The following is a 22,480-nucleotide window of genomic DNA, read 5'->3' on the forward strand; positions in this document are numbered from 1 at the left end:
AACAACAGCATTGAATCTGCAAAAGTAGCCAAAATAGCCTGGATGGATGGAGATTGAATGTTGAAACAGTGGCAGAATCCTCAGTCTGTCCTGTGCCAACAATCATCTCTCTGTGGCTGCAATGTGGAGTCAGACTCAACCATTTAGAAGAAATGTTGTTGCACAGATGCTTCTGTACGTTAACATGCATGTGTTTCAAAAGACAATACTGTAAACAAGCATACATTATGGTCCGTGCTTCACCCTGAACAAAATGGATGTTTGTCCAAAAAATTTACTTCCAACTGAATAACTGAATTGAAAGTGATACCATTCTGTAATATCTGAAACCTCAACATGATGCAATTGCAAGAGTATGCTTCATAATCATTTTCAATCCAAGCTTACTGGCCTACTTACCACACTTTTCCACTCTGCTCTCCTTCAACCAAAATTCTGCATTTTCCTGTCTTGTTCCTATGAAAGAATTATTGGCGAGTATGTAAGAAAATACTGTCTTAACGCTTATTGCGTGGTTTTTTTCAATGGCTCTGTGGGGGTCAGTGTGCTGAGCGATGAGAAGCAAAGGAGAGGCGCGGAGCCAGGAGCTGCAGAGCTAGTGCAGTGTTAGTGGGTGCAACAGGGATTAAGGGCACTACAGACTGAGTCTGGTAGATAGAAAGGATTTAAGGAAGATGTATGGGGTTCTGAGTGGTGAGTAAGACCTGACGGCTGTGATTTTGGCACAATTATCCCCCTTTTTATTGTCACTGATCTGTACTGCACACTGGCTTTTTCTCCCTTGATGCCTCATATTATACTACAGGTCTTTAAATGGGGAATGGATGAAGGTCACTCTGTAATGTAAAAGACAAGGCACTACAACACAGAAGCAACAACACACTCCATTTAATGGCGGCAGGCACTCACCCAAACACTGGCATGACACTATCAAACATTCTGCTTGACTCCTGGTTTTTGTTATGCATGCTGCTTTTACAGAACAAATTAAAGGGACCTGTGAAATATATTTATTGTTAACATAAATATATTTATGCAGCCTTGTTATTTTTATATAAAAATGGCCACATTATAGAATAAGGCCATCAACATAAAGTGAAGCATGAGTTCAACTAGCACTTTTTTTAAACAGTAGCCTAAACCGTGTCGGTTCTTAATGGAAATATTAGTTTTTCCACTTGAAATTAAAGTGCAGTACTTTAAATACAATGGAAGAAATATGGCTCTATCTTTTATCAAAAGGAAAAGTGCCACTGTGTTATTTAAAAATAAATAGAAATAAAACATTACGTGCAACATAACCCAAACCCACACTGTACACTGTTTTCAAAATAAAACGGATCTGTTCTTTATATTTTCATGTTACTCTGCAAGAAAAATACAGTTTGGGATTTACTGTGTTACTGAAATTTCAGGGAGAGGGGATACTATAGTTCAAGTAATGTTACTTTACTGTAATTATATAGTAAAATCCCGCAGCCTCTACGACTGCATATCCTTGGCTTTAAACTCGGCCAAAGCTTTAGTTGTGAATCTGCATGGAGAGGCTGTAAAGATGCATGTGTAGTGGCTTACTTTAAAAACTCAACTGAACTCAACAGAAAATCACCATTTATTTATTATTACCATTTATTGTTGTTAGTGTTACAGGTAGGTAGTTACTGAGCAGTTAATTGTACAGTTCTGCACTTGTATGAAGACTCTATGTCACCCCTTTCTCTCTATGTCTCCCATCCTTCTGTGACTGTACACCATCAAAAGAAATTTCTCTTCCAAAAAAGCTGTATTTATTTTGTTCACATTCCTCTCACCTTGAGCACATATGAGTGATTTGTTTGCCGTTGGGTATCTGCTGCCTTTCCAGTAAGTGTAATTGAATGGCGGCTGACCAAACCCGATACATTGCAGCATAATTAACTACTTCATTAAGCTTAGCTACTCCCAGGAAGCTAGTAGACCAACAGAGCACATGTATTTGACTCCATTCTCGCTGACTGCCAAAGGAGACTGTATTTACGTGCCAATTTCACACTGTGCATCAAAATATAGTTATAAATACTTACTGTACACAACACTCTATCCTTCGTTATGTAGCAATATAATAATGTTGAAAAAGAAAATGGCAGTTCATTTCTGAACCTGCATTACAAATTAAATATGAGCAAACTACATGACTTGGGACTCATATAGACTCATTTCATAGGGCAGTTTTTCCATTTAAAATGTGAATACAGTATTGAAAATACAAATGCTTTGCCTAGAGCCTTCAGACAGGGTGTGTCTCAATTAAGTCAGTGTTGGAAGTTTGAATGAATGGAAACAAGTTGTCTGACTTCAAACTTGGTTTAATGACCATCGAGGATGCAACATAACAGAACGGCAGTCACACACAACTGGAGCTACATGTCCAGCCAGCCTACAGAGTAACACGCATGCGCAGAATAACTTCCTACTAGTACAGCACCCGCAGCAGCTCAACATAGACTGTGAACAACATATACTGAACACAGTGACTGATCTACAGTGTGAAAATGGTGTCGGAAATAAAGTCAAACGACTTTGGAAGAGGCTTAGGAGCAGTAGACCCCTCCACTTCTGATATATTTTGAATATGAAAATATGAATATACACTTCATAACCTAAAAAGAGCCTGCATTTCAGGCTTATGAGCATAGGCTACTTTATGACAATCACCTAACAGATAACTGATACAAAATTTTAGGACTTCTCCTGAAATACAATCAGTCAGAATAGGCCAGCACAGGATGAACAAACGTTTCATCACCCCTTTCTGAATGAAAATTACTTATTTTGTCTCTTTTGCTTCATACCAGACTGTACCAGATTAGGAAGGTATTTATCTATAGCTCAATCACAGCATAGTTAAAAATGTATATAACAAAGCTACTGAAGATTAGATTGAGGTGAGTATTCCTGTAATTGATTTGCACATATTTCTGGGCAAGTCCATTGTGCAGCAGACATCTCCTTGTTTAGGTTATGAATACAAAATCATGTTAATGTCGCAGAAGAGAACAATGGCAATGATTAAATGTGTGGTTGTGTATGCATTATTTTGCTCATTGGCATGCTAAAGAGACGCTTACTTTATCCGCAGCATATGGTGGATTGCAACTTTACTAATTTTGACATTTTCATGACAGTGACAAAGGGAAGTTAAATTGCACCAGTTTTGGTAGTTCATATGTTCACATAAATAATGATATCAAAGAAGCCAGGATGTCATTCATTTACTAAGACAGAGGAGACCCACCTGGGGAGAAAATACAAACATGGAATAGAAATAGAAAGAAAAGGTAGTGTTCTGCCCATAGACAGTAAAAATAATAAACAGAGCTTCTGAGTCTGAAAAGTGAAGCCAATGCTGAAGCTCCTTAAAGCTGCATTCTCTCTAACTACCAGCAGGGGGCGACTCCACTGGCTCCAAAAGAAGTCTGTTTCTATAGAAGTCTATGAGAAAATGAGCCTACTTCTCACTTGATTTATAACCTCAGTAAATTTTTCTTAATGAGTTTATGTTCTCAATTAGGGATCGACCGATGATGGTTTTTCAAGGCTGATACTAGTAGTTAATGAAACCGATAACCGAGTCGATATGCATTTACAGTGAAAATGAAACTCTTTAAGTCAAAATTAAGATTTTGGAATGTTACAAACTCCAACACAAACATTTGTTTAAACGCTTTAAGCAATTATTTAATAAATTAGAACATAACACAGTAAAAAGATAGTCAGATAGTGTTGTGGGCGGGACATTAAGTCAGACTCAGTGGTGAGTGAAACCGAAGCCAAGAGACAGACACAGAGCTGTAGCCAAAGTAGCACACTTTTTAATTAATTAACTTTATCTGTTATCAGACAAATAAAACGCTGATACAGATAATCTGCAACCTGCCAAAAAACGGGCTGATAATTGGCCAGGGCCGATAATCGGTCTATCCCTAATCTTAATCGCTAGTCTTAATCGCTAGTCTTCTTCAATACAGCATGATGTTTATTTAGTAAATGATGGTCCCATTTATTTTAAAATAGACGATAAAGCAGGGGAGGCTTTAGGACCTGTCAATCAGGACAGAGGCTTAGCAATGCTAACCATGCTAACACTGTGGACATAAAAATAAACCTCAACTTGTTTTTGGCTGTCCATGTTTTCATAAACTTTGACCCTCTCACTGTGTTTTCACTTCAACAAAGTTAGTTGTAACATTTGGTTGCCTAAAAATGTCTTGTTCAGGGCGCCTGGGTAGCTCACCTGGTAGAGCATGCGCCCCATATACAGAGGCTTAGTCCTTCCTGCAGGGGCCGCTGGTTTGGTTCCGACCTGCTGACCCTTTGCTGCATGTTGTTCCCCCTCTCTCTCCCCTTTCATGTTTAAGCTGTCCTATCGGCCTAAAATGCCAAAAAAATTATGCCAACCATGCTAGCTAGCTACTGCTAGCATTAGTTGGTAACTTCTGGCTAGCTGGAAAAGACTGCCGAGAGAAATGACGACAGTACCCGGAGGTCCGTGTCTACTTGCGAGGAAAATCTCCACCACTTCAGAAGGATTGAAAAAAATCGGCACCTTTCCCTCTTTAGTGTTTACCTTAGCGCAGCGCCATTGCAACCATAAACAACAATGGCATAAACAAGATGGCGAAACACGTATCGCCAAACTCGAGGCTTAAAAACAGCTGTCCACAAACCAATGGGTAACGTCACGGATGCTACGTACCTACCTAGACTATTTTTACAGTCTATGGTTGTGCCCATCTGCCTCAGACAGATGCCATGGGTGCTGATGATCCAAACCTAAGCCTAACAATTCAAGGCTTCAAACCTGCTCTTGTTTAAAAGCAGGTATCTCTCTTTATCATCAAACCTGGTGGCAACATTGATTTTTCCAGTATGATTAAAGTTTCCCTGGTGAAGTCAGGGTGGAGCATCAAGGGTGACAACTCTCTCTCTCTGTCTGCAGGGACCTTCCTCTCACTACTGGGATCACTGCAACTGCACTATAATCATTTGTCACATCAAAAGCTCAGTTTGACAGCATATATTTGACAGTGACAGAGTGTCCAGTGTGACAATGGATGCAAGGGAGGTAGAGGGAGATAACAGAACAACAGTTAAGAACAACCACTGTACGTCCTGGTGAGAAAAAAAGAGGGAAAAAAACACATGATGAGATGACAATGCCCTGGCTGGCTGTGGAAATCAAAGGGTATATTTTCAGGCAGGGGAAGAAAAGAATGGCTTCATCTCTACTGAGTAATATGTGACTGTCCCCATGTCTACCCTTCCTCTCTGTCTCATGCAGATTAATACCAATAACTCAGGCATAGCCAGCCTTTGTTCTAATGTTGTTTTAGGCAAGACATCAAGCCATTTTATCAACCATCATCATAAATTGAGTGTGCAACAGTGTCTCCTGCACTGACGTTGTAGATTAAACAGGTTTTGGATATCAGGTATGTCACTCACTGGCAGCAAATCTTTTCAGTGCAGAGGAAATTAAAAATCAACGCATAACAGTGGAAAACAAACTGATTTCCCAAATATCATTGAGTGAACCATCCAGATAATGCTGGACATAACAAAGACTGAACGTCCACCACTTCCATAACTGCTGCACACATATGGACAGCAATGCAAAGACAAGAACCCACAGAACGATAATTTCTACCATTTAAGTGCCAGTTAACCAAAACTAAAGAAACATAACCCTTTGTATTACTTGTATGATGATTAAATGGAGCTTCACAATTTCGATTCAATTGTATTTATAGTATCAAATCATAAAAAGAATTATCTTGAGACACTTTACAGATAGAGTAGGTCTAGACCACACTATAATTTACAAAGACCCAACAATTTCAGTAATTCCCATAAGAGCAAGCATTTAGTGGCGAGGAAAAACTCCCTTTTAGACAGAAACCTTGAGTGGTGCGTAAAACTTCCTTTTAGGGAGAAACCTTGGACAGACCCAGGCTCTTGGTGGGCAGTTGTCTGCTGGTGCTGGTTGGGGGTATGATGAACAGTGTCAATTATAAACACAATAAATACGCATGACATAGCAGGGCATAGACAGACATAGCAGGGCACTGCAGGGCGTAGCTGCACGTTGCAGGGTGTAGTAGGGCACTGCGTGGCGTAGTAGGACACTGCGCGGCGTAGCAGGGCACTGCAGGGCATAAAAGGGTGTAGCAGGGCGCCTAGCAGGACCACAGCGACAGCTGCAACCATGACTTAGGTGCCACCCTAATCCAGGGAAAGGGAAGGGCTCCAGGGGAACAAGCACCCCAGAGCTAGGTTAGTAACAAGTATTTGCCCACAGATGAAAAGAGAGAGGAGAGAGGAGCTCAGCGTGTCAAAGTAAGTCTCCCGGCAGTCTAAAACTATAACAGCATAGCTAAGAGCTGCAGAGAAGCAGAGAGAGGGAGGGAGCGCGCCGTGAATGAAGCTACACACCCTCCCCCACCGGTCTACGAACGCTGCAACTCCTCACTCCCTAAATATAAGCTTTCTATGAAGAGAAGCAGAGATAGGGAGGGGGCACGCCATGACTGTGGCTACACACACTCCCACGCCAGTCTAGACGAACGCTGCAACTCCTCATTCCCTAACTATAAGCTTTATTAAAGAGGAGAGTTTTAAGTTTACTCCTAAATGTGGTGACGGTGTCTGCCCCCAGAACCCAGACTGGGAGCTGGTTCCACAGGAGAGGAGGCTGATAGCTGAAGGCTCTGGCTCCCATTCTACTTTTAGAGACTCTAGGAACCACAACTAACTCTAACTGGGAGCGCAGTGCTCTAGTGGGACAATAAGGTACTATGAGCTCTTCAAGATATGATGGTGCTTGACCATTTAGAGCTTTGTAGGTCAGGGGAAGGATTTTAAATTCAATCCTGGATTTTACAGGAAGCCAACGCAGAGAAGCTAATACAGGAGAAATATGATCTCTTTTCTTAGTTCTTGTCAGAACACGCGCTGCAGCATCCTGGATCAGCTGGAGAGTCTTAAGGGACTTAGTTGAACAACCTGATAGTAAGGAATTACAGTAGTCCAGCCTGGAAGTAACAAATGCATGGACTAGTTTTTCAGCATTGCTTTGAGACAGGATGTTCCTAATTTTGGCAATGTTACGAAGGTGAAAAAAGGCTGTTCTTGAGGTTTGTTTTAAGTGGGTGTTAAAGGATATATCCTGATTAAAAATAACTCCTAGATTTCTGATAGTAGTGCTAGAGGCCAGGGCAATGCCATCCAGAGTAGCTATATCTTTAGATTATGAGGTTTGGAGGTGTTTATGGCCCAGCACAATAACCTTGTTTTGTCTGAGTTTAACATCAGAAAATTGTAGGTCATCCAGGATTTTATATCTTGAATGCAAGCTTGAAGTTTAGCTAACTGACTGGTTTTGTCAAGCTTGATCAATAGGTATAATTGGGTGCCATCTGCATAACAGTGAAAGTTAATTGAGTGTTTTCTAATAATATTGCATAGAGGAAGCATATATAAGGTGAATAGAATTTGTCCAAGCACCGAGCCTTGTGGAACGCCATGGCTAACTTTAGCGTGCCTGGAGGATTCATTTTTAACATTAACAAATTGAGATCGATCAGAGAAATAGGACTTAAACCAGCTTAGCGCGATTCTGTTAATGCCAATTAAATGTTCCAGTCTCTGTAACAGGATGCTATGGTCAATAGTGTTGAATGCAGCACTAAGATCTAATAAGACAAGTACGGAGACAAGTCCTTTGTCTGAAGCAGTTAGAAGGTCGTTAATTTTCACCAGTTCCGTCTCTGTGCTATGATGCATTCTAAATCCTGACTGAAAATCCTCAAATAAACTATTGCTATGTAGAAAGTCACATAACTGATTAGCGACTACATTTTCAAGGATCTTGGAGAGAAAGGGAAGATTAGATATAGGTCTATAGTTGGCTAAGACCTCAGGATCGAGGGTGGGTTTTTTCAGAAGAGGTTTTATCACAGCTACTTTAAATGACTGCGGTACATAACCTGTTAATAAAGACATATTGATCATATCTAGTAATGAAGTGTTAACCATGGGTTCCGCTTCTTTAAGTTGCCTAGTTGGGATGGGGTCTAAGAGACAGGTAGATGGCTTAGCTGAAGAGACCTTTAACATTAATTGTTGAAGGTCTATAGGATAAAAGCAGTCTAAGTATATGTCAGGTCTTGTCGTTCTTTCTAGCAGTCCTGCATTTAAAGGTCAATAGAAGTTGAGAGCAAAAGGTGATGAATTTTATCTCTAATTGTTATAATTTTATCATTTAAGAAGCTCATGAAGTCCTCACAACTCAGAGCTATAGGAATAGATGGTTCAATAGAGCTGTGACTCTCTGTCAGCCTGGCTACAGTGCTGAAATGATACCTTGGGTTGTGCTTATTTTCTTCTATTAATGATGAGTAATAGGCTGTTCTAGCATTTCTGAGGGCCTTCCTATATGTTTTCAGACTATCTTTCCAATCTAAACGAGATTCTTCCAGATTGGTGGAACGCCATTTACTTTCCTAAGTTTTCACGAGGTTTGTTTTAATTTGCAAGTTTGGGAGTTATACCAAGGTGCTAGTTTCCTTTGCTTCATCATCTTCTTTTTGAGAGAAGCAACAGAGTTTAAAGTCGTCTGTAGCGAGGCTGTAGCACTGTCTGCAAAATTATCAACTTGGGAGGGACTAAAATTAACATAACATATAATAACATAACATAATATAACATATTGTTATATTAAGGCACAGCATTGAGTTATATGCTTTTGGAGTAACTTTCTTAAAGTTAGATATAGCTAGGCATCTAGTGTAGAAGCTTTTATCTAATTTTGTATAGTCTGGTAGTAAGAATTCAAACATTATTAAAGAATGGTCTGATAATAAAGGATTCTGCGGAAATACTATTAAATCTTCAATTTCGATGCCATATGCCAGCACAAGGTCGAGGCTGTGGTTAAAGCAGTGAGTGGCCTTACGCATTCTCTGACTGAAACCAATTGAATCTAGTAGTGAGTTGAAAGCAGTACTAAGTCTATGATTGTCAATGTCCACATGGATATTAAATCCACCTACAATAAGTACTTTGTCTGATTTAAGGACTACACATGATAAAAACTCATATAATAATATAAAAATTTCATATACGGATCTGGAGCTCGGTAAACAACAACAAATATAATTGGCTGTAATGTTTTCCATGTTGGATGATGAAGATTAAGAACAAGGCTTTCAAACGAGTTAATATTTAGTTTAGGTTTAGGATTAATTAACAGCTTGAATCAAATATGGCTGCAACTCCCCCTCCTCGGCCTGAGCCTCGAGGAATTTGAGTATTATTATGACTGGGAGGAGTGGATTCATTTAGACTAACATATTCTTCATGGCACAGCCATGTTTCAGTAAGATAGAATAGATAAATTATCTGATATTAAATTGTTTACTAGTACTGCTTTAGAAGACAGAGATCTAATATGTAATAGTCCACATCTAATTTTCCTATTCTGTTCTATCATTGCAGTAGTTGTTTTAATTCCAATTAGGTTCTTAAGTATAGCTCCTCTTTTTTTTTTACCTTTGATTTAACTGATCTGAGTCGGGGGACAGACACTGTGGTTATGGGACTATGAGTGGCGACAGCTCCAACGGAAGCACAGAAAAGCGTGTAGCACTGCACCTCTGATTACTGATTTCATGGTTTATGACTGATAATAGACTTGGTCAGATTTCTTGATATGAGAGCGGCTCCGTCCAAAGTGGGACGAATGCCGTCTCTGCTAATCAGACAAGGCTTTCCCCAGAACACCCTCCAGTTATCTACTTAGCCCACATCATTAGCTGGGCACCACCCCGACAACCAGCTTTGGAAAGATGACATGCGGCTGTCCATGTCATCGCTGATCTGTTTTGGCAGGGGTCCAGAGAAAACCGTCCGACATTGTCTTTGCATATGCACAAAGTGACTTAACATTAATTTTACATCAGCCGCTCTGGCCCCAGGGACACACATGACCGCGGCTGCTGGAGCCACCAACTTCACGTTCCGCAGTATAGAGATCCCAATAACCAGAGTTAGCTTCTCAGGGAGGGTATCACTGAGTGGGGAGAAACTGTTAGAAAGGTGAAGATGTTGGTGGTTAGCCATAGGCTCCGGTTTAGAGCGACCACCGCCATGTGCGCTCCCCGGTTTAGAGCTAGCGCTACGCTTCCTTCGTCACCCACTCGCCTGGCTGCTCAGGGCCTGCCAGGGGACTGCTAACAGAAGCTACAGTATGTTGGCCCGCACCAGCTACGGAGCGCTGGCTAGCTATACGATTTTGATTGCACGGTGCAAATTCAGGGCTTTTCTTTTAAAAAAAAGAAAAGAAACCACAAACAATAAAAGCATGCATCCTCAGCAACCACTCCCTCTGGAAATACAGTACATGTTAAAAAACAAAATATATATGACAAGCAGTTGTCATAAGATGACCCCTGAAATACAAATGTATCCATTATACCTGACCCACTAAAGGTTTATGATAGATGTTTTGATGATAGATAACTTTTACCCATCATCAATAAATGCTCCGCTCTCAGCATCCCAAGGACAGATGAATCACAGCACTGCCATTTAAATTCCATTCAGAGGTGCCAACATCCTGAATGTATGACTGGTTACATTTTCAGATATTACTAGCCTTGCAATGATAGGACCTAAAACATTCAGGGCTGTAACAGGTTTTGATTCATTTGACTACCAATAATTAACAATGCAACTTGCACAGTGCAAGTGTGTGCCGAGAGATCGAAGTGTGTGAACAGGAGTGTCATTTACGTTGCTGGAATAGACTACAACACAGATATGTTCCTCTCCTTTTCTTAGGTATGCAAAAAGACTGCAGGCTACATTTCTGCACCTGCACGTTCAATTCATTCAGCTAAATGAGTTTAAATCCTGAGTGAGCGTTTCTGCTGTGGTGGCATTTAGTGATAAGAGAGAATGAAAGAGAGTAGAGACATGGGTTGTTTGAGAGAGACTGCATCTTCCAATCATCAGAAAACAGTTTATATGTATTTTTACATACACATATACACAGATAGACTTTGGCAATGTGGTGTGAGGGTAGAGACATGCTGTGGTGGAAGGCAGTTTTACAGGTAAGCAAAAGTCAAAGGTCTTTGCTCCACCCTGCCACAAGTTATTGTGTGTTAATGGAAAAAACACCTGAAGCGTTTACTGGGCCCAATAAATACACACCGGTCATCCAAGGTGCTTAAAGAGCGAGGCTAGATCGCTGAAATCACTCAGCACTACCAATCTCTCTCAATATCTGCTGGTGTTACAAAGTTGACGCTTGTTACTGCTTGAAAGTCAGTTCACTGCAGATATAACCACACAGGATATACAATTCTTAAGTTATGGACAAACTGAAAATTTGTAGGCTGACTTGTGATTTCCTTCTTTGTTTAGTCTTAGGACCGATCACCTTCTCCACTATGTTGAAGTCACAACCACATGCCTCTGACGTTTTTTGCTTGACTAACCTCATTTGCATTTTCTTCAATCCAGTCTTCCTGCTATACAGATTTTCCAAATTGTATACTGTATGCAGCACCAGAGAGGTTTGTGTGGCGTTAAACTCTCCATGCCATTGTCTGTTAATGATTTTAATGATCGCATCTCTCTCTGCCGCTGTCATGTCAAGACTTTTGAGTTTTACATGGTTTGACAAGTGCCGTACTCCCACAGGGTTCAAGATGGGGAGACACAGTGAGGTAGCCGGAGAGAGAGGAGCAAGGAGAAAGGAGAAAAGAAGGCAAAGTGAAGGACTTGAATGAAACCTGTTTTGCTGGCCAATCAGTGTGCAGATAAGCAGTTAGTTTACCTCTTACACTTGTTATCATATGCCACTCACTCTCAGGACCAGTGATTTTCAAAGACACATAGATTCCTTGGTTCCATTTCCCAAGTTTAGCTGGCTTGCATGTGAGTTGATCAGACTGACAGAGTTCCTGCTCCCCCAGAGATGCCAGGCTTGTCAAAGCTCCTTCACAACACCCCCCCCCCCTCCTACTTGCCATTCCACTTGACAAATTAGAAGTGGCACCTTGGCAGTGAAGCATTTTTTTGTTGCTTTCCCCCCAAAGTACCTCTCCTGCACTGCCTAAAAGCTTGGTAATACATATGTGTGACATTATTAAGAGATTGTCTATTATTTAGAGATACAGTCTTTTAGATTGACCTCATGTCAGCTCAGAGTACTCAAAGCAGCCATGGATCTGCTCATCAACATGTTTTCATTTGAACTCTCTCGTCTGGCCGTTGGGAAATAGCCTTGACTGGCGGTTGGCATTGACCTCACTCACATCCCATGCCTCTAGACACTTAACATTAAGGCAAAATGTTCTTAGGCAATGAAGCAGAGCCTCATACAAGGGCAACCCCCAGGAAAGTTTAAAGGGCTGTGCGCTACCTTGCCAAGAGTTATACACAACCTCAATTGCCAAGACCTGCAACTCTGTGGCTCTGCACTTCCAAGAGAAACAATATTCTCTTCTTGGTTCATGGAAAGATGGATGTAATATGTTGAACCAGCCGTCATGTTAGCCTTTTAGTTTTGTTCTTTCTTTCCCCCAAATGGGGAAAAAGATCCAGCAATCTCTTAAAATGTGATAATGAATGTTTCATACTGTGTGAGAGACCTACATTTGCCTACAAAAGTAATGCAGTGGATAGAAGGTGTAAGATAAGGAGCTTTAGGTAAGGTTTAATGGGTGAAAAGGACTTTGTTGCTGTGGTCACATAACCCAATTGATTATGATAAACATAATGTTCACACTTATCATGTAAACAATGTGTCATCTGTCTATCATAGTTAATGTTCATTTGACAAAGTAGCATTAGCAGCCCCCATCAGGCCCTTACCCTTCTTTGTCTCATGGCCTCTGTCTGATAATAACATTCTTCCTGCTCCTTCCAGTCCCCTCCACTTGATGATTTCCTCTTGATTTACATTAGGCCCTCTCTTTCTTTAATTTCCTTTGCACTCTGTCTCGCAGCCAGCTAGGCCTTGATGAAACCCTTCCCGATAAGCCTGTGCAGTCATTCTGGAGACCTTGAGAACTGTTACCATTACAACCAAGCTGCCCCCCCCCCTCAAAGCAAGTTAGGGCCAAATGGCAGCCCAAGGTTGCTGGCCAATGACCTTTAAATGAGTTTCAATGAGGCCTCGTTGCAGGAGTTGCAGAAACAGGCCCCAACACAAATGGATACCAACACATACGAAGCGGAGTGATGTGGCATCTATAAAAAGCTATCACAAAAGAGAGAGGGGAAAAGAAAAAAAAAACATTAAGATCATCCATTTTAATGGAAAGAGGATGAAACAGTGGGAAACTAAAAGAACCAGTGCAGGAAATACAGTTGGACTGAGCTAAATCACAGTGGCGATATGCTCTGGGTAATAATTCCAGTTGATGCAGATTCTGACATATTTTTGCTATTGCACTGAAGACATCTTAGTTAATATGAAAATCTTTAAAACAAATAGCCATTGAAACCATTATTCTCAAATGTTTGTAAATGTTAGTGTTTTATTAAATGTTGAAAAGGTGAACAGGAACATGAATTCATAAATCTTAATCCCAAGAAAATTTCAAGAAATGAAGTCTATGTTGTTGTTATGATGTTAGTGAAGAAAGCAATTAGGACAGACTGACTTTGTACCACTGATGTGGTTTTTGAGAGCTCACCCTACCTACATATCTTCTGACTACCTCATCAATCTTTTAAGCCCATATGAGATGGAATGAAGCCTGGGATCCTTGGGTAAAGTTTTCTCAGCCATTTGAAAGTCTTGGTTTGAAACTGTGAACCATGAAACAGCTTTGAAAACCTTTGCCTGAGGATCTCAGGCTGCATTTCAGCTCACAAGCTTAAAAGATCAATAATCTAAACCCATAATCCAGACCCATCATAAAAGTATTACGCACAATCATAAAATGTACTGATTACCAGCCACTGCCGTGAGGCTTTACATGGGGCAATGTGATCACGTTTAATTGTTTGATGTTAAATGTGTCACTGCTGCCTTTTGATGGACCGACTGCTGCTGTAGAAAAAGCCAGTGGTGTGGTTAAAGTGACATCAGCAGCAGAGTCAGCAAGTCTGTTTTAACAGTGACACAGTAACAGATATCATTAAGTAATGTCACTGATGTTTGCATCATAGTCTATATTATATTTATTCATCTCAAGTCAACTTTATTGTCAATTCTGCAATATGTGCCAGCCATACAGAGCAATCAAAAATATGTTTCTCTCTGACCCGAATATATAAGATAAGTAATATACTGTATACAATTAAAAAAGATAAGTAATATATACAATACAGTAACAGATTCAAATAGTGCAAATTTAAAGGTGCTGTAGGTAAGATTGTGAGGATCCAGGACTTAGCCAAAAAATGTGAACATCGACAACTTCTCAGTCCCTCCTCCCTTTCCGCTAAAGCCCAAAACGGTCTCCTAAGCCCCTCCCCCGACAAGGGGGAATTAATGCGTGTGCATGAGCAGTGATTGACACACAGTTAGACACCCCCCTGGCCCTGTTTGGTGCATCTGAACAGGGAGCGGTGGATTTTTGCAAATCACACTACAGGCTGTAGGTGGTGCCAGAGGAGCCAGATTTTTTTTTTTTAAATTACTTTCTTCATGTAGTTCTACTCGAACATAGGGTCAGTTTCAGCAAATATGACAGAAAGTTAGTTTTATAATTCTTACCTACTGCACCTTTAAGGCAAAACCAAACAGTATAGAAACTCTTTGAAAATTTGCAATATAAAAGGAAGAGTTCCTGAGTGTCTTCTTATATATAAAGTGACCAGTGCTGATCCTGATGGGGGGTTCAGAGTCCAGAGTTCTTGGGGGCAGAGGGGAGGGGGCGGGAGAGAAGGTAGGGTGTTGAGCTTCCTGACTGCCTGGGGAATGAAGCTGTTTGCCAGTCTGGCAGAACAGGCTCAGAGGCTCCGGTACCTTCTCCCAGATGGCGGGAGGCTGATCTCTTTATTAATACAGACCACCATCACTAAGTACAATTAACATAATAAAGTACAAGTTATAGCCAGAGTTTTCACTGCTGTTGTACAATCTGATAGCAGCAGGTACAAAGGAGCAACTGAAAGGCTTATTTTTGCACCTGGGTGGGGTGATCTGGTGGCTGAATGAGCTGCCCATCTGCCACAGCGCTGGCCAACCTGGTACCACCAAATGGCATATGATTTTTAATTTCTTAAATTATTTTGGATGTTTTCAATACGCAGTTTTTGCTTTTTGCAAGCAATTTCACACCATTTCGTCTGAGCTGACTTATGAAGTAGTATAAAGAGCGAGAAAGTCTGCGTAGGGTAGAGGATGGGTGGATGGATGGGTCAAACAACATGACTTTCACCCAGGAGACTGCTGTTCGTGTCCCGTGTGAAACCAAAAGTCAACGTTGACTATTTTTTGTCATTGAAGTGATACTTTGCCGATTTGAAACCAGCTTTGTGTCACCTTTGTGTGGGCAGTGTGTTTAGATGAATGGTGTTTGGCTTCCCTCCGTGGTGCCAGTGCACGGAGATGCATTTCGCATCATCCGGCGTATCTCAGCAAACATCCGCAGCTCTGTTACACGGGTCGAACACTGTTCATCTTAACACACTGCCATGGCACAAAGCTGGATTTAAATCAACAAATTCAAAATCATCTCTTTCACTTACATTTGTAACTTTATTTACGTAAAATAAAATAAAATTATCGAGTAAATGTCCTTAGTTTTCGTCTTTGTCGATCTTTCATAGAGCAAATAACGTTATATCTCTCCGACCATGACATTTCCCGTAGACATGTATAGTTTCCGACTGGGAATCCAGAAATTCCGACATTCCACGTCAAATTGAACACAACATGTCCGTGGCTCCGTGCTATCATAGCGGCACCGAAAGTCGGAAGAAAGCGGCAGTCCTATTTGATTATGACTATGTCAGATAAAAGCGCCTTGCAGTGGAAGGTGGTAAAATATGTGGGCAATTTATTACAGGGAAAAATCCCATGAATTGGAAAGTACATTTGAGAAGCGTACACAAGCTAGGAGGCTAACCTAGCTTACTTTAACAAGGTAAAGAAGAATGCAAAGCCCAACAGAAGCTAACCCCGGTAACGTTACAGGCATGGATGTATGGATACAGGGCATGGGTGTATGGATACAGGGCATGGATGTATGGATACAGGGCATGGATGTATGGATACAGGGCATGGATGTATGGATACTGGGCCAGCTGCAGCATGACAGAGAACACTACAGGAAGGCTTTCATCGGCGACCTGACAGCTGCTGGTTAGTAAATACGCAGGAACACCAAAAACGGGAGGAAGCGTGGGTTATTATGTGGATTGATACTGGGATGTCTACACAACTGTGTGACTCGATTGACTTCAAAAAGTTCGCCACTTTATTCAAACCAAAGTTGAAAACACCTGTTCATGTCTTCACGTCTGTTGGCTATTTAGTTTTTTTTCCTGGAACACATCACTTACACATTTTGCGTCTTGTGTACTGTTTACATATTTATGACCATATGTAGGCTACATTTTATTTACTGGTGTTATTGTTGAATACATTGTGAATACATATTTCTAAAATTGTATGTTTTTGTTGACCTTTTTGAATCCCCCGAAATATAACCCATATCACAAAAAAAGACTAAAACTAAGACTAAAACTAAAAAAAACTAAACTAAAACTAAGCATTTTCAAAAAATAAAAACTAAACTAAACTAGCAAACCCGTTATAAAAACTAATTAAAACTAAACCGAATTTGAAAACAAAAAGTCAAAACGAAATAAAAATAAAAACTAATGAAAAATGCAAAACTATAATAACCTTGTTCAGGGGTCGGCAATCTTTTTAATATGAAGTACCATTTTAAAATGTTCTTGTTCATCAGTGTGCCATATCAGCATTAAGCAAGCATGTACTGAGCCTGCTCTGGCAGTGTTTTTCTTTCTCTTGCACCACATTCTGTGATGAAGGCAATGCTTACTAGCCAATTAGAGGCAAAGTAGAGCGGGTCTTCACGGAAAGCGAATTGCCCAACCCTACTTTACAGCATCCTGGAGTATTGAAAATGTCAGTATTTTTCCAAAAGATGGTTTCTATGATTTTAGGTAGTTCTGATCACGCTGATGTTCAAGGTTTCATTTTTCTGATTGTGTGGTTTTTATTAGTTATTTGATGCTATAAAAACGTGGTGAAACGTCATGATTGATAGCTGGGATTGACTTGCGATTGGTCAAGTGGTTTAGGGACACTCTTGGTGTCACTCTTTTTTCAGTGTCAGTTTTTTTCCAATCTTTTTTTTCAGTTTTAACTGAGAGGGACAAGAAGAGCGTGATTTACGTGTAATCTGGAGAGAATGTTCAGGACCCACAAACTGCTGCTTCTACAGTCTAAATAACCAACAGTCTAACCAACAGAGTTTTCAAACATCCAGTCATAATTTTAGGGTAGAATTTGACAAAAAAATCTAAAGACAAAATGAAAAAAAAAAATTCAGTCAGGACCACTTTGTCAAAATAGATTAATTAATCTGCAATTTGCATTTGGCAGTATGGCTCTGTTCTGGGGTGTTTGGTATTTTAATCCCCCAATGTTGTCTTCCAGGCAGCGCTGCCTGGAAGGCACTAGGATTAGGCAATGCTTAGGGTTAGGGTTAAGGTTAGGGTTAGGTGCCTTGAAGTCAACGTTCTTAAACACCATTGAGCCTGTTCTGGGGCCTCCCCACACTTCCACGTGCATACGTGGAAAGCATGAGGCAAGCACACCTCCCTAACCTTCCATGTGCATGCATGGAAAGCCTTAAGCGGGGAGAGCAGCAGTGCAGGATCCCCATAGGGTAGAGAACAGAGCAGCATCAATGACAGAGACACGACATTGATTAAGTCAGACAACATGAATGTAAAAGGAGGAGCTGGGGTGGAGGTGGGTTGCAAGCGCTAGCAGAGATGCAGCAAGACAAGCTGGGAAAAACAGTTTAAATAGAGTGCGCTATTTGGAAATCCAATCAAAAGAGGGAATCAGCTGAGCCATCAGCTGGTGTGCTGGCTTAGGAACTGTCAGCTATGAGCTGAGATAATAGCCAAGCTTGACTCCGTGACCTGCCAGAACTTAGGCTATGCTTCATTAGATCAAAATATACTGAGTTTTTACTCACTCTCTCATGATGGGAATTGAGTTGCAAGTGAAGTCTTGAAATACAGATAAAGAAAAGCAACGTGACCATAATCTTTGAGAAAAGCATCTGCCTGTTGATCACTCTCATCCAGCCTTACCCCAACTGCTACCCCACCTCTTTACATACTGACAAAATGGTGCAATCTGAAATGGGAAATAGAAAGGTGGAGAAAAACAGTTCTCCATTCCCTCATAAAATACTCTTTATTTTTTTGTCACACACTCCCCAAACAAAATCCACTCTGTTTTCTCCCCTACTGCCTAGCAGAGATAAACATAAAATATTGAGTGTATGCTACTCCACCTTTCTCTAGCAGCTATCTGATCTGACATTAGAACCTATTATAAGGTTACCTCCGACTCATACCTCATTTCTAGACCCTCAGCACTGCCATTTTCACTTTAGATAAGGCTACAACAAACTACACTCTCAGTCCAAAGGCTTCGCTGTTTATCAACTTCCACTTTCCCCCAGCATGCCCTGAGAGGCGGCCTGGCTTCTCATCCTCGCTTATTAACTCAGTTACTGTGACAAGGCTTGCAGGCCTTTACCAAGTCTTAGCTTGAGTCTTGCCTTCTCCATGTAAGGCCAGAGTTTTTGTAATTAATTTTTTTTTGACCCTAATGAAAAAACGAGCAGCTTATTTAATGCCCACTCTGGGCCTGCTGGATCCAGGCTAATGGATATGGGGGACAGTGGGGCTCATTTAAGGCTGTTTATGATTTGGGCCTGGACCAAGCAGCGGTGAATGAGCCCAGTGAGATTTGGATATGTTGTTTGCCCTTTTCTTTTATTCAGATGGTGGCTATATTTGATTTACATCATATCTGGACTGGAAACCCTCCCATGACAGGCAGATGCCGAAATGGAGAAGTTACAAGTGGCATAAAAAATTATATAGTGTTATAATGGGAGATGAGCAGAGTTAAAATTAAAGGCTACAATCATGATTCATAAAGTTACATAATAAAAACACTTCTTGTTTTTTTTACTTTACTAAGACAGTACCTGACACCTAATTTTACACTAATTGACTTCATCAGTGTTTACTAGCAGTAACAGCTACTGTGGACTTAAGCAATAACAATTCTCTGTCCTACCAAGTAAGTGCTACCAGCTAGGACTGTATTCAACGTTCTCTCTAGATAAACTAAATGGTCCACAGTGCACTAATTGCACTCTACCTGGTAGTGTTGTGTGTCCATCAAAGCGGTTTCTCCTGAGGCCACTATATGTTTTTAATGTTTTGCAATTGGAGCGCCACATATTCACACGCTGCTACAAAGAGCAGCAGCGTGACAAGGCGCTGCGCGTCTGCTCTGTACTGCACGTTTTGAGCAGTTTCTGCTCGCAGAGAGTTGAAAATTTTAAACTTTAGGTAAATCGCTGCGCTCGTCACTGTCACCTTTTACCCAGCCGTCCAATCACAGGGGAGGAGGGGCGGGACAAATACCACAAAGACCAATCGTCACAGCCGACATGTACAGGTGTTAAACAACAACAACGCAGGAGAAATGAATACTGCTGGTGCATATATATCTGTCCTCTCTACCTACGTGCTTCAGCCTTCCCTTCATCCAGAGACAGTACTCCACCTTGTGCCACCATGGATGCATAATAAGAACAGGGCCGACCCATATGCTGCTGACCACTGCCATATTTACTTTGGATATTCTGTATCATAGCAACCACATTCTACAAAGGTGTCTTAGCTGAAAAAACGCTGCACCTCCAAAGCTCCCAGTTGGGTGAATTCAGAAGAGCGTTTGGCATTTCGTATGACCAGAGATTGTCCCACCAATGAGAATTTGGTCGTACAAGAGCATATCGACCAACCATTTATTTATTTTAATTTTTTTATTTTGACCATGTTATATTCAACAAAAAAAGATAACAGCAGTTGTTGAAAACATATCCAACAAAATATAAAAAGGAGAAAAAAAAGAGAAAAAGATAACTTAAATAATTTCTTTAACGAATGTCCAATTCACATGCGCGAAAAGGAGTAGGTAGAAGTATATAAACTTATTTAATCCTACCGCTTATTAATTAAATAATTATTTACAATAACTTAATACAATTCTAGTTTGACACATCTCACTTTTCACACCCACAGTAACATAATTACAGTTAAATACAGTTTATAATTTATACAGCTATATACATAGAGCCTTAATTATCTTGAAGACATTTGCATACACATACCATACATACTTATATACATACATTTACACACATGTAGTGATCAAAGCCCTTCTAGCTTCATAATTTGTTTAAACTGGATAATGTTTGGACATTGATTTAGTTTAACATGCATGCAGACTGTTTCACTCCACAAATTGAGATACAACATTTTTTTCATAGTTGTACTTAAAGTTTTTAGATTTAATTTCCCCCAAAAATTATAAACCCCCTCTCTTTCACAGAACATTTTCTGGATATTTCCAGGTAGTAAATTATATCTAGCCTGAGCTGTTTGAAATTCCACCAGATTGAAGAATTAGCATAAGAGCATAAGATAAGTATATTAGTATGGTCACAAAATCTGACATTATGCACTATTCTTATGTCTCTTTCTGAAGTATAAATAGGGGCAGTAGTGTACTTTTGTATGTTTCCCCAAATATCTACACAGTAATTTAGATATGGCAGTATTAATAAACAGCACAGAATGTTGAGTGATTTATGATCCAGAGCACTTTTTTGCTTTTGCCAGGACTGAAACTTCTGGACTGTACGTGTCTTATATGACGTTTACAGCAAATGTTGTCATTTATTGTCACACCTACAAATTTGTTTTCAAATATTCTTTCAATAATAGTTCCATCAATCTGTACCTGTATTTGAGTGTTAGTTTTATATTTTCCAAATAACATGATTAGTGTTTTGCTCAGATTTAATGATAATTAGTTTTTGTCAGACCATTTTTTTTTAGTTCTGAAGTAATCAATTCCAAAAGTTGCTGTAAATTCTCACCACAACCAAAAAACTTTGTATCATCTGCAAATAAGACAAATTATAATTATTCTGACACTTAGTGTGACTCTTAGGCCCCAACACTGACCCTTGTGGGACACCACAAGAAATGTCTAAACATTCAGATTTATATTCCAATATATATTCCAATTTATACTCCAATCTTCACAAACTGTTGCCTGTGTTTTAGATAGCTCCTTACCCAATTTAACACTACTCCCCTGATCCCATACCTTTCAAGTTTATTGATTAATATGTCATACTTTATTGTGTCAAATGCTTAGATCAATGACTGCATGCTTTTTCTGGTCAATAGAATTTGTGATTTCTTCTATTAATTCAGTTAATGCCAATACCATAGATGTTGACCGGTTTGGTCTGAATCCACATTGACTATCTGTGAATAATTTATCAAGTTGTTTCTCCTAGATTGTCGTTCCAGATAATCCATTTTATTAGTGACCACAAGCAGACTGTCACACATTTTAAATATATCGGACTGCATTAAATTGCAGCATTCAGTTTACTTAGCATTGTCAGCTTTTATGTCGTCCACGTCTTTTTGAGTATATTGCAGGCTTGTTTTAATCTCCTGTATGTCCCTTATTATTGCTTTCACACTGGTTCTAGTTGTTTCATGTCAGTTTTGGGCTTTTGATGGCACTCTGTGTAAAGTCTGTGAAGAAACGCTTTTGACAGACCTGGAGACGTCAGCCCTATTACCAACAATATAAAACTATAACGTTAGCATATTACTTAAGGACCTTCCAATGAATGCTTCCAATTTATTTAAATGATGGCAATAAATATAATCTTTACAAGCAGGTGGCAGTTAGCATTTTGGATCAGTATTATTGATGTTAGCTTCAGTACAGTCACTAATTTGGACCTTTGTGGGCAATTTGGCCTTAAGTGTCAGCAAATTTATTTCAAAACATCAGTAGGCTTTTTTGAGTGCCAACTGTCTGATATTTGATTCTATTTGCAGCTGATTCTGTCACTGTAAAGGATTGTACCCCCAAGCATGAAATGTCTGCTTCGTGAATAAAGAATAAGCATCGGCAATTATTGGCATTACAATAATGGTGTCTGCCACAGTTTTTTGATTATTATTCTACCAATCAAATTTAGGGAGGCAATATAAGCTTTTTTAAAAAAATAATATCAACTTATTTATCATTCCTGATCACTCGATCTGCTGGAATTTTGTGTGTAGACATATAATCAGCTGTTGTACT

At 40.0% G+C, this 22,480-nt stretch overlaps 1 protein-coding gene and 1 long non-coding RNA gene across 2 annotated transcripts in view; one reads left to right on the forward strand and one right to left on the reverse strand.

Annotated features, from left to right (window-relative positions):
• Window positions 1–22,480, reverse strand: part of LOC116052891 (kin of IRRE-like protein 3) — a 368,756-nt gene that overhangs the window by 330,848 nt on the left and 15,428 nt on the right. The window lies entirely within an intron of this gene.
• LOC118492989 lies at window positions 2,306–22,398 on the forward strand. Its single transcript, XR_004894915.1, has 3 exons — window positions 2,306–2,523; window positions 5,836–5,838; window positions 22,388–22,398. It is a non-coding gene; the product is annotated as an uncharacterized LOC118492989 (long non-coding RNA).

Source organism: Sander lucioperca, chromosome 13 (genome assembly GCF_008315115.2).
Source record: "Sander lucioperca isolate FBNREF2018 chromosome 13, SLUC_FBN_1.2, whole genome shotgun sequence".
NCBI lineage: Eukaryota > Metazoa > Chordata > Actinopteri > Perciformes > Percidae > Sander > Sander lucioperca.